General features: G+C 37.9%; 1 pseudogene; it reads right to left on the bottom strand.

Moving 5' to 3' along the window:
- Window positions 1-4,314: 4,314 nt before the first annotated feature.
- On the bottom strand, window positions 4,315-8,913 carry LOC102417940 (annotated as a pseudogene).
- Between the last annotated feature and the right edge of the window lie 5,310 nt (window positions 8,914-14,223).

Here is a 14,223-nt window from a genome sequence, read left to right as displayed (position 1 = left end):
TTAAATTAAATTGGGGCCTCTAAACTACAATGATTTGAAACTATAGTACATATTTTGCAGTTCAAAGTGAAGATTAATTGTGAATATTAATTGGAACTCATTTTAATTTTCACTTGCTTTTTCATTAATAAATTCAATAATATAAAATTGACCTTTTATACTTGAGAAGCAATTAAATTGTATTAAATTATGAATTTGCATGTTTTAGTTTGGTAGCAAGATTGATATGTACCATAAATTTTCATTAAGGCTAGATTTTTTGAGTAAGTAAACTATTCTCTGGATATCAATTGGGAATTAAATTAAAGTTTTCAGAATTTTTTGGTTCTCAGTCATTAAATAATGTATTTCAGGGAAACAAAAATTGAGGTGATCAGTTTACAATTAGGAATTATTCACTTAACCATGAGCTCATGTCTTCTACATTTTGGAAAGATCATATATATTGATTATTTATTGCTCTGCAACAAATTACCACAAAAGTTAGCAGCTTACAAGAAAAAGTGTTTATTATTTCACTAGTGGCCTAGCACATGAAATTGTGTTCAGTAGGCCACCTGCCGCTTCTGTGGGATCCAGACAGGAGCTGCGCCGCTTCCATGAGAGCTGGCGAGAGTCAGCAGGAGCTGTGCCGCTTCTGCAGGAGGGAGGCAGGAGGGAGCTGTGAGCCACCAGCACCCACAGGAGGCAGGAGGGAACCACAGCCACCTACAGGAGCTGGGAGTGAGCCACCACAGCCCACAGGGGCTGGGAGGGAGGAGCAGGAGGGAGCCGCCACCACCAGCCGTGGGAGCTGGTGGGGGAGGGACCAAGAGGTGCTCCATGCATCTCCTGGTGACCAGTCATGCACACAGCCCTGCCCACCCATACACGCCTTGCTGGGCACGCAGCCCTGCCTACCCGCGTGCGCCTGCTGCTCACACAGCCTCTGCTGATCAGTTGTTACACATAAGGGTGTGATGACCATTTGCATATTAGCCTTTTATTGTATAGGATAATTTTTGAGGTTAGGAATTTAAGAGTAGCTTAGCTGGGTGGTCTGGCTGAAGGTTCCCAATAGATATAGTCAAGAAGTCAGGCAGGGTTGCACTTGAATCTGAAGACCTGATTAGGGAAGAGTATCCTCTCAAGCTAACTCATGTAGTTGTAGGAAGGCCCCACTTATTTGCCAACTTTTGGTCACAGGTCTCCTATTCTCTTCACATGGGCTTCTCTTTGTCTGTTTCAGCATTCTCACAGCATGTCATCTGGCTTGTCCCAAAGTGACTGGTCAGAGAGAGAGAGAGAGAGAGAGAGAGAGATTACTCTATATAGAAGCCACAGTCTTTATACCCTAATCTTGGAAATGATTTACCCTCACTTCTGCTATACACTAATAGTTTACAGAAATCAAGCTTAGTATATTATGGAAGGGGTCTCCCCAAGAATACAAATACATGATTTGACAGTGGATATTTTTCACACAACAGTCTTTACCTAAGATGTTTATTATATCACTAGAGGCTCGGTGCATGACATTTGTGCACTTGGAGGGCAGATCCCTCAACCTGGCCTGCGCCCTTCAGCAGTCCAGGAGCCCTCGGGGGATGTCCGACTGATGGAAGCCGCAGTCGGACATGTTTTACGCTGCCGCAGAGGTGAGAGAGACTCCTGCCATTGCTGCTACACTTGCCAGCCATCAGCCCAGCTTGTGGCTGAGCAGCGCTCCTGCATTGAGCATCTGCCCCCTGGTAGTCAGTGCACATCATAGCGACTGGTCTTTCTGCCGTTCGCTCAATTTTCATATTGCCTTTTAATTATATAGGATATAATTTTTTAATGCCTCAGTATATTCTGGAAATATATTTCTGAAAAGTTTGTGTGAATATAATATTTGTCATTGTCTGTTTTTCCACATCTCTTCTCCTCCCTAGACTGTGAATTCATCAGGGGAGGTACTCATTCATGTTCATATTTCCAGCTCCGTGAACAGTGGCTAAGATAGATGTGCTTAATAAAGACTTATTATCTGTGCTGAATTGTATTATATTTTAATTCTCAAAGTAGTTTATATTTTTTATTTTTAAAATTAATATCTAATTTACATAAAATAAAAAGCACAACCTTAAGTGTTTATTGTGATAACTTTTGTTAATTTTACATATCTATGTCACCTCAAACAAAACATAGAACACTTCTATTACCCCTGAAAATTCTCATGTGCCATTTTTCCTCTCCTTCCACTCTCATGTAATAACTTTTTTAAAAAAATATATTTTATTGATTTTTTACAGAGAGGAAGGGAGAGGGATAGAGAGTGAGAAACATCAATGGGAGAGAAACATCAATCAGCTGCCTCCTGCACACCTCCTACTGGGGATGTGCCCACAACCAAGGTACATGTCCTTGACCGGAATCGAACCTGGGACCTCTCAGTCTACAGGCCGATGCTCTATCCACTGAGCCAAACCGATTAGGGCACAATAACTTTTTTTATTTCTGTCATCAGACAATAGTCTTACCTGTTATTGAACTTCAAATAAATGGAATAACTGTATGCTAAATGCTTACGTGTTTGACCTTTTTTTTTTTTGCTTAATATACATTACTGAGAAACATATTATTGCCACTTGGATCAGTAGTTCATTCCTTTTTATTGCTATACTAGAGGCCCAGTGCATGAATTCATGCACAGGTGTGGTCCCTCAGCCTGGCTGGTGATCAGGGCTGATCAGGGGGGTGGGGGGGGGGTAGCCTGCTGGGGGTAGGGACTGTAGGAGGTTGGCCCCAGCAGCAAAATAACCAATTGCTGATTCAGTGAGGAATCAGGCTCCCTCCTCCCTCCTGTCTGTGTCTGGGGTGCGGGTGAACCAGATTCGGGGCTGTCAGGGCCCCAGAAGCCAGGTCTGGGTCAGTGTGCATCATAACGACCTGCTGGTCATCTAGTCGTTCCAGTCATTTTGTTGTAAAGGTCACTTAGGCTTTTATGTATATAGATAATATTCTAATATATGAATACACCTCAATTTATTTAGCCATTCTTCTCTTGTAAGACATTTAGATTGTTTCTACATTTGATTATTAGAAACAGAACTACTGTAAATATTCTTTTACAACTTTTTTTCTATAGACACATGATTCCATTTCTCTTGGGTAAATAACTATGAGACAGTGAGATAGCTGGATGCCATTGTTTTTAATTAATCAAAAGGCCTCTTTGTTTTCCAATATGTTTAGGAACTTAAGACAGATTTTTAAAAAACATCAGCTATATCTAATTCCCAAAGAAAATGAAGAGCAGGCAGATATAGAAAGACTAGTTTTTACACTAAGGTTTTGAAGTGATCAAAAGCAATTGACAGCATCAGCATCCCTTTGTACAAAATTTGTGTACAAAGTTGTGGGATTAATTCTCCACACTAGCATAGAGGCCATGAGCAACATGCAAAGACTGGGAGATCTGAGGGGGCAGTGCACTGACAGAAATCAGTGAGAGAACAACAGACTGAGAGCAGAGACAGCAGTGGGCCTACTCTCCATTCTCCTTGGGAATTATACATCAGTGGTGACTGTCCTTCAAATTCATCTTGCCTGTCTTCCATTTCCAGTCTTTTCAACAAAATGTCTTCTTCATCTCATCTATATGCTCCATATCAGCCCCCTTAATTATCCATCTATTTAACAAATACTTATTGAACATTTACTATTTAGCAGGAACTGTTCTAGAAGCTAGGAAAAACAAAACAGACAAAAATTCCTGCCCACATATAGCTATAATCAAAATATGCATTTCATTTATATTGTTTTTTTCACCTAATAGATTAAAACCTTAATATACCCAGATACACTGGAAAATTGGAACTAAAGCCTGCCATTGCATCCCTCACATAATAGGTGTTTATTACATGTTTGTTAAATGCATGAATGAATACATGTCCCAAAGTTGTAGGAATGAAATAGTGATTATTGTGCAATACAGATTCCTTAGGTGAGCATATAAATTAAGGCTTTCCAGGAGGCAGCTCAGAAATATATTCAGTAATCCTGAATCGAATCCTTTTTGGAAGTACTGGGACTATACTACAATTCTGCCACAGAGTAAATGGTCTTAATCTCAGCTAAAAATAAAGCTTACTTTTCCAACAAAAGTCAGACCATTTTCAGAATGAAACTAAAAAGCAAATTTAACTTAATAATGTCAGACATTTATCAATAGCTTAGTGACCACCAACCAAATTACTTTATACTTGGCTTGTGGTTAAACCTTTAGCACAAATATATTTCTAGGTACAAAGGGAAAATTGCATTACACAAAATTCACCTGATTAAAAAATATCACATCTGAAAATCATTCATCTGAGAAAGCTGCAAACCCTGGGCTTGCAAGGTCATGCTGTTTTCAAAGTGAATGTGATCAAAGGGCTTAAAGAACATAAGAAATGACTTTTAGACGGCAAGACACCACATCAAGAGGATATCACAAGTGGCCCATGGATAAGCATCAGCACTAAACTGAACTGTTGATACACAGCTTTGTCTCACTTATTTTCGATGATAAAAGTAACATGTCTATTGTATAAAAATCAAGCATATAAAGTTATAAAGAAAAATGTAAATTACCAGACATAATCACTGGTAAATGTTGGTGAATTTTCTTCGAATCTATTTTTTTAATATATTTTATTGATTTTTTACAGAGAGGAAGGGAGAGGGATAGAGAGTTAGAAACATAAATGAGAAACATTGATCATCTGCCTCCTGCACACCTCCTACTGGAGATGTGCCTTCAACCAAGGTTCATGCCCTTGACTGGAATCGAACCTGGGACCTTTCAGTCCACAGGTCGACGCTCTATCCACTGAGCCAAACCAGTTAGGGCTCTGATCTATTTTTTGCACATATTAGTTGAGCTCTGCTATATATAAAAATTGTGACTGTTTTTCATATATAACACTGCAACACAAGATTTCCCCCCTAGTTTATTACAAATATCTAATTATACATTCTCTTAGTGACTACATTATAGTTCACCTAACTCTTCCCTTATTTTGACTATTACCATTGTTTTTATTTTTTCTCTGTCTCAAATTAGTACTCCATTAAATGTTTCTGGAGTTTGAGGAATTTGTTGGTTGTGTTGTTTTTTGGAGATTGGGCAGTTAATTCAGAATTTTTTACTTAGGGTTTACCTATCCTTAGGAGGGAAATTAAACAATGTATATTGCCAATTACTATACAGCCTCATAAATCTGATAAATAAAAAGGTAGTCACTCCCTATCCCATGTATATAATATTCTCTGAAAACCAATTCTAACCTAATGAACCCCAGTGACCTGACATCAGGATTTGATATAGATCCAGGATTTATATTTTCATGTTTTAATACATATTTTAACCTCACTGAATTCTGTAATAATTTTATAGATATGTCAATACTCTCTAAGCGGCAGTAAATGTGCTTTTTCTGGTTCCTAGAGAATGTTGCATTTGTAAACCTCATTTTATTAGATGCAGAAACATTTCGGTAGGTAGAAGATAGGTGCTGAATTTAAATATTTCATCTCATTAATTTCAATTATTTGTACTCAAATGAAAATTAAGATACTTTCTCTCAAATCTAAACTGATCAATTCTAAAGTCTAATTTGTTGCTACAGGTCCATTTATCTCCCTGTTCGGGACATGATAAAGGTACAGACCTATCCCTGTAGACTGATGAGAGCATATCTGCTGAAATTTCCACTTTGTATTCTTAAAATACCCCAAGACTTTAAACAGGTTAAGCCATGAAAAGAACACAGCAGGTACAACAAAATAAGACAGATGAGCACACAGAAACATACACCTGGCCCCAAATCTTAAGATATTTTTCAGACCTAATTCCAAAAAGTGGGGCAATGGAGAGCACTTTTTGGGGTCATGCTTCCTAGAGCTTTGGGATAGTTTTAATGCCATTCACTGGGCATTAAGGAATCATCATAAACACAGTGGACTCATTTAAAAACATGTGATAAACCACTAAAACATGTAGGAAGAAACCTGAAAGCCTTTTTAAACGAACTTTCAGAACTGAATTGAAATGCTGGTATCAAAAGATGATTATAGGTATAGTTACAACAAATTGTTCTGTCTTATCACAGATGAATAGTAATGAAACAGGGAAATTAGAAGCAAAAACATAGTGGTATAGCTTCAGGCAGATATGAAAGATATATGGGTGTTCCTAAGCAGCTCTTTAAATTCAAGTGTCAAATAGACTCTTTCTAGAGAAACCATTCCACATCCCATTGTTTCAGGGGCAGAACTACAAAGACAGAATAAATGTAGTCATACCTAATTTCATCTTGCTCTACAGTTTGCTGGAAGTTTCTTTATGTTTTTTTTATTTTTAATTTAATTTGACAGACAGCTCAGAGCTAAGTGCACTGCTGGGCACTGAGGATATAAAAGTGGTCAAAATATACTTTCTTCCTTCAAGGCATTTATTATCTAGCACTGTTTTTAGACAATAGCTGCACGATGGCCAATTGGGTACCATCAGAGGTATTTCAGCGAATGTCCATTTTATCTTTTGGTACAGACACAAATAATATAAGTCAATCCATACAGACATCATCTCACTTCATGTCCACAAAAACCACAGGTAGTGAGTATTGTTGTTTCCACTCAGGAGATGAAAAAGCACAGGCTTGAGAGTCATGTGGCAAGTACAAAGAGGAGCCATGATTCTAGGCGAAGCTCCATTGTGACAGTAAATCATAGTGTCTGAGATTCAAATAATTACTTCAGTTTATTTTGCATGTAGAAACAATTCACCCTTCTAACATTAGAACAGAACCATTAAAATTACAAAATCTTGGAAATCAATGCTTGATCACTGGAACACATAAAAATATCATCTCTTCATAACAATTGTTTTATGCTCACATAGTACCTTTACCATTATCCACTATCAGCTAAAGAATATACATCCATGGTTATCAGCTTCTTTTCTGGATTAATATATCCCCTTTACCTAAGGTGTTTTCTTCCTCATTTATGATTCACTTTCAACCCTTTCTAACGTGGCTTTCATTCCAAGCACTACAATTCACTTGCTCTTGTCAAGACCCAGTGGACATTTGTGTGTCCTCGTATTATTGCCTCTCAGGTGCATTCAACAAAGCTGTTCATGTCTTACTTGACTCACCTGTTTTGCTGTCCTTTCATGATATAGCTCTGCCCGGTCTCACTATATCCAAGCATCCTCTCCATCTCCTTCAATGGCCTTGCCACTATATATGAATGACTCATTTCTTGGTCCTGAGCCCTCTACCTTTCTCAGTCTATATGCTTCTTCTATGTAATCTCATTAACACCTGTAACTTTATATGCTAGCTTTATGCTTATAACTACCAAATTTATATCTCCCAAAGACCTCTTCTCTGAGTACAAGATATAGCCAATTACATAACTGATATTTCCACTTGGCTATTGAATGACATTCTTAGTTCCCACTAACTTCTTCCCTAAAACATGATTATCCTCTTCACTTTCCCATTTCAGAAAATAACATTATTTTATGCAGTTGCTAAATAAAAACCTAGGAAGCCATTCTTGAATCCTTGCATTTCCTACTTTTCTCTAATTCAACCCAGCAGCAAATACCATCAATTATACCTTCAAACTGAAGCTTGAATTTATCTTCTCTCCATCTTCTTTCTCATTACTTTTGTCTAAAACATTATATATATATATATATATATATATATATATATATATATATATAGGCCCGGTGCATGAAATTCGTGCACGGAGTTGGGGGTCCCTCAGCCCAGCCTGCACCTTCTAGCAATCCAGGACCCCTCGGGGGATGTCCGACTATGGGATTGGGCCTAAACTGGCATTTGGACATCCCTCTCGAAATCCGGAACTGCTGGCTCCTAGCCGCTTGTCTGCCTGATCACCCCTAACAACTCTGCCTGCCTGCCTGATTGCCCTTAACCACTCACCTGTCTGCCTGATTGCCCCTAACTGCTTGCCTGCCTGCCTGATCACTCCTGACCACCCTGTCTTCCTGATTGCCCCTAACTACCTTTGCCTCGGCCCCTGCCATGGCAACTTTGTCCAGAAGGACATCTGGAATGACATCCAGAAGGTCATTCAGCTGTCCAGTCTAATTAGCATATTATGCTTTTATTATTATAGATATCCCACCTTGGTTCTTATTTCTTTCTCCCAAAGAGACTTTTGTAAATTCACTACCAAACTCCTGCTCTCTGTTCTTTGCCTCCAGTCCTTTAAAAAACAAAACAAACAAACAAAAAATGAAGTAAATGGGGCAACACATGCCAAGCATCGCAGCTTTTATTTTCATATCAAGTTCTAAAGGGAACTGGATCCCAACGTTATTGGCATCTATAAATCACAAAACCAGTCTATTGCTTGGGAATCTTGCCAACCACATTTTCTTCATCAAGAGATTTAATCTCAAAATCAATATCACCACAACATGGACCAATAATTTTTAGTACATCCTCTCTCCTCTTCATTTTGAACTGTAAACTTTGGCTGGCATGGGTACCAATTCTGAGAAACATAACCTGCTGGTGTATCAGGAGGAGTGAGGATTTCTATCTCTTGAGGGCAGCAGGGGCAACTACAGCTGGCATACCTCCGTGGTATCTCCAGAGTTATGACCTCTTGGCTCCTGTTATCAAGAATCCTTAACAGTAAAAGACTTAAAAGTCCCATAGCAGTTTCAGGTACAGAAATCACTATCCTCCACTGCAAAGTAAATAGTTTGTCTAAGGCTGTCCTTCTTTTTATATTTAATACTAGATCTAAAACTTGTTAAGACTTCCAGAAGCTCAACTTGCTGATGAATCAGTATCTGATCTGACTGAAATATGTCAACCCTGGTGGTCAGTCTGATAGAGGTGGTGATGCTGGCATCCATCATACCCAGCTGATTATACAATGGCTGGTGTTGCACAGGAAAGCCCACTGAACCATCCTTCCCCATCACAAAATTCCATTGCTTGATTCAGTAATACTTATTGAAAGCACACTATGTGCTGGGGCCCTGGCCAGGCAGCTCAGTTTGTTAGAGCGTGTCCCAATACACCAAGGTTGCAGGTTTCATCTCCAGTCTGGGCATATCTAAGAAGCAACCAATGGATGCATAAATAAATGGAACAATAAATCAATCAATCTCTTTCTCTCTCCCTAAAATCAATCAGTATACTATGTGCTAGGGACTTTTCTATCAGCTAGAGATACAAAAATGACAAAAATCCAATTATTACAGAACTTCATTCTAGTGGAAACAGCACACAATAAACAAAAAAATAAAAAATAAATGTATTAGTATGCCAGATGATAATACATACTAAGGAGAAAAATTAAGCAAACAAAGGCAATGGGAAATGCCAGATGCAAGTAAGTTGTAAGGTAAATAGAGTGGTTGAGTCCTACAGAAGACATAGATTATACCTTCTTTTAGTATAATTAGTTCATATCATTACACATGTTAAAATTCTTCTAATGAGTCACATTAAAACCTAGGATAAAATCTAAAAATTCTTATTTTGGGTCTTCTGCCTACCTTTCCAACTTTCCTCCTTCATCATAGATTCCAGAAGGTTCCATTCAGTTTCTCAGTACTCTAAAAGTTTCTGCGTCAAGGCCTTTGCACTGTTTTCTCCATCTAGAACATTCTCTCTCCGCTCTACTTTTAGCAGACTCATCAGATATCACTTAGTAAGAGATGCCTTTTCTGAGCATTCATTATCAAATAGCACAACCATCTACCTACATGTGCTTAACTTATTTAGTCCCCTTATAAATCCTATCACAATTGTTTCAAATGCATATTGTCTTACTTTTCTACTATGTATTTTACCACTAGAGTGTATGTTTCTTGAGGACAGACCCCATGCTCTGTCTAGTCACTGCTTCATCCCAACCTAGAGTTACACCTGGCATGAGTAAGAATTCTGTAAATACTTGGTTGTTGATTGGTTGAATGAGTAACTATAAATTCCAATTATTTTCATTCAGAAAAATGTATTGAACACACACTGTGTGCTAGACATTGGCACAATTCTTAACATTTGCCTGGTCTGTAGAATGTAGGTGGATTATCCAATCTTATTCAGAATTAGAGAAATATGAAATTCTGGTGATAAATGGACTTTTAAAAATGACTTTTTAAATTCAACCTCTCCAGGAATATGAAGCTAAAGGATGTTGAATAACATGTTCAAATCACATAACTTTAAGAGTACAGTAAAAACCTACCACAGTTGAAGACTTCTCCTGTGAGTACATTGTAATAAGAACATGAGCAGAAAAATGTCTCAGGCTCCAGAATGTTGTACATTGAGGGAATGCTCACACAGGATGCCAAATGACATCAATATTAAATATAAACTGTAGATTGTATACATTTGTGAAACATGAATAGATAATAACATTCATTTGCAATTTTTTGCTGTGAATCCCTGAATGGATATACTTAATGAGCATTGTGAGGATAACATTTTCAGCTAGATCAGGTAGAATGCGGATGTCCAAGGACAAAACTCTGAAACACCAAAAATTTCATGAGTAGGACACATTTGATTCAAGGGTTAATCACCATTATCACCTTTCTCTCCCAAGACTCCAGTAAATAAAGATACAGGATTTAAAAAGGTAAAACATCAATCAAGAGAATGTGATTAAGGGAGGAGCATCAATAGAAAATAGATTCTAAGAAACCTCTGGAACATGAGTGGGTGGAGGTGTATAACTGAGGAAGAGGAACAAAGGAAGCATAGCTGGTGTGCCCACAGGAGGACACATAGAGGAGGGAAAACTGCTTTCCTTGAGAATCCCAAGAGGCTTGCCACTCAGAAATGTCAAGTGCTTATGAAGCTAAAGGGAAGAATTAAAGCTAAAAACTAGGAGTTAAACTGATAGTTTATAAAAGATTTCACTGGAAACCTGGTATCAAACCTCACCAACTAAATAAACTTATCCAAGGCAATGAACCAAAGGTCCCACAATACAACAGCCAGATGGCCACTCCAGTGGTGGCATCTCAGTGGACGGAGTGGTCACCAGGCTGTTGTGCTTTGGGTCTCTGCCCATTCTAGAATGTCTCTGGAGCTTCTCAATTTCTTTAGGGAGGACTCTTTTGGTTCATTTGAGAACAATGAGATCAAATCCCAAATTTAATTGGAACAAAATATCTAGATGTTTTCATTTAACAGAATGCAAGTTTAGACTGCTAGTGGCCATATTTTTCACCATTTGGTAAAATGAAGCCAATGCTAAGCAAAACAGATCCTAAATATGGAAGGAACCAAAGTCCTAATAACCTCATAGAGTACCTGGCTACAGAGGGGCCTTGATTTAGAGTTACACATAAAATTCAGAGAGGAAACCAAATGCATTTTTGATCAATGAAAATGTTTAAAATCATAGAAAATATTACAATATAAGATAATTTTTATAGTTTATTTTTACTTCTCTGTATTCTTGCATAAATGGAGTTGGTCTTGGGAGGGAACATACTTAGAGATATGAGGTTAAGTAGCATTTTTATTTTTATTATATACTTTTATATTTTGAGATTTTTGCTTAAATTTATAACTTAATTTTTAATAATAGCAATAAAACTTTTAAGGAAAAATATGTAAGGCAAGAGCTGAGAGAGATAAAGACAAACTGGATGGATCTAAAATACAGACATGAGGGAGTCGGGAAGCACATTTCTGGAAAGAAGTCAGACTACGGAAAATGAAACGAGTGCACTGATGGCAACGCAGGATTCTGCCTTAACTCTATGGTCCTGGAAAACAGTAACAGTTAAAGAAGTTACTTCACCTTTTGTGTTCCAGAATATGTCTTATTGCAAAGAAACACCATTCCCCACATGACTTAGATCAGACTCATAGATGGCCCGTTTTTCTACCTATGACAAGGCTGGACACGGAGCCTCCAAATTCCCATTCTTTCCCTCATAATGACTAGCTGACTGTTTCATCCCTACTCATAAGTCAGGGAAAAATGCTTTTTAACCATATATTGATTACATTTCCTTTCTCCAGGCCACTGACTTTTGATTCACCCTCAGCCTGAGCCAGTACAGGACCTCTTCTTAATGCCCCTTCTGACAATATGTTAACTAACCTCAGAGTAGCGGTCTCTGATCTACTGTCTTTTCACAGCCACTCTCACTCATCCTATCTCCCAACCTGGTTCTTCCTACTCTCGTTTCCTCCAAAAGCAAAGACCTTTTCTGACTAATCTTTGTGATGCTCACAGAGCTTATGGCCCAAGCATTCTCTCTATTAAAACAGTTTCCCTTCTCCTATTGCAGGAGTCTCCTTCCTCCCTCTTACACTAAAGTATCTCCTTATGCAAGTCTGATTTTGTTTTTCTCTAATACTTAAAAGTTCAAGGAGTGAAGATCAATTCTATAAAGGAGCTAAGGAAAAAAGTTTCTCAGCAGAATTGAAGTCAGCACATAGATTGATGTGCAGGGAAGAGAGTGAAGCTTGCAATGTTATTGAGATTTCAAACTGATGTCAGAAAAAGCATGCCAATTTCCCACATATAACACAAGCCTTCTTGGATCCCTTGATACAAAGCAGGGCTAGATGATGGTTCAACCTAAGATGGGGCAATACTAGTGGTCAAAGGAAACACAAAGTTAGGGCTGCGGGATAGACATGCAGTCTACAGATGAGGGATGGCAGAGAGAGCACCTGGAAGATGCAGTAGGCCCCCTTTATTCCCGGGGACATGTTCCAAGACGTGTGGTGGACGCCTAAAACCACAGGTAGTCCTGAACCCTATACATACTGTGTGTGTGTGTGTGTGTGTGTATAATAAATTTTAATTTATAAATTAGTCAAAGTAAGAGATTAAAAATAATAATACAATTGAACATTTATAACATTATACTATTATAAGATTAAATGAATGTGCTCATGTATGCTCTCTCTCTATCTTTCTTTTTCTCTCTCTTTCATTCTCATAAGAGATCTGTTAACCAAGATGACAACCAGGTGACTAAGGATATGAAGCATATACAGTGAGGATAGGCTGGACTAAGGGAAGATTCACATCCTGGGTGGGACAAAGTAGGACAGCCTGAGATTTAATCACACTCCTTGGAACGGCATGAAATTAAAATTTACAATTTGTTTGCTTCTGGATTTTTTTCACTTAATATTTTCAGACCATAATTGATCGCAGGTAACTGAAGTTGAAGGTGAAACTGTGGCTAGGGTGGGACTACTATACTGTGCTGAATGTTAAAGCAACACCATTGCAAAAGTCAAAATCCAAACTGTCAGCTTTTGTTGATGAAAATAACTGTCCATCCTCTGCTTCCAGGCATACCTCACAACGGCAACCTTAATGAGAGCTTCATCGTGAGTGGAATCTGAAGCTGCACAGGAGCCATAAGGAAGAACACCTTTTCAGCTACAATCCTTATGATCTTACTTCTCAGTAAAAGTGGTGAAGCTTTAGGTGCAGAAAACTAAGCTTTTGCTACTGCTGCTCATTGAACATTGACTCCACAGGAGTGTTTCTGATCTTTTTTCCTGAGGCACTAACTCTAGAAAATGGGACATAGAAGCCAGCTTTTAATGACAAGCATTTGCAACAATCAAGGTAAACCCATTATCATCCATCCCTATTATTATCATCCTTAGTAATATTAACAACAATTGCAGCAGAACCTTTATGTTCAGATGTAGTGGATTAGCCTCAAGCAGCAATTCTCAGCAAGTAAATAGGAAGAGATGCTATTCTTGGTAGGATGCATAAGTAGGAAGGATGGTTGTCATAATATAGCTAATCATTCCAAACAAAATATCCATTTCATGTACTTATGTTTTTATGTCCTTAAAGTTTATTATAAATGATAGATGTAAATAAAAATCTGTTCACTGCAGATTATTTACATTTTGAAAATTTAGAAATATCCAATTTGGGTTAGTTTAAAATTTTAATATATTCATAAAAATACATCATATATATGCCCTAAATCTATAGTTAGAATCTTGATAGAAACATAGATATACATATATACATGAAAGGATAGCTGCAATATGTTGTTGAGAGTGAAAAAGCAAGTTACAGGACAAGCTGAGATAGGCACACAGAGATGTATTCCAAAAAAATTGACAATGAACCAGGGATTGTGGCTCCTTCTAAAAAAGCAGATTATGGAGTGCAGAGGGATAAGAGTATGACATCAAT

This window comes from Myotis lucifugus, unplaced genomic scaffold (genome assembly GCF_000147115.1).
Source record: "Myotis lucifugus unplaced genomic scaffold, Myoluc2.0 scaffold_140, whole genome shotgun sequence".
Lineage (NCBI taxonomy): Eukaryota > Metazoa > Chordata > Mammalia > Chiroptera > Vespertilionidae > Myotis > Myotis lucifugus.
This window is presented reverse-complemented; position numbering and strand designations above follow the sequence as displayed.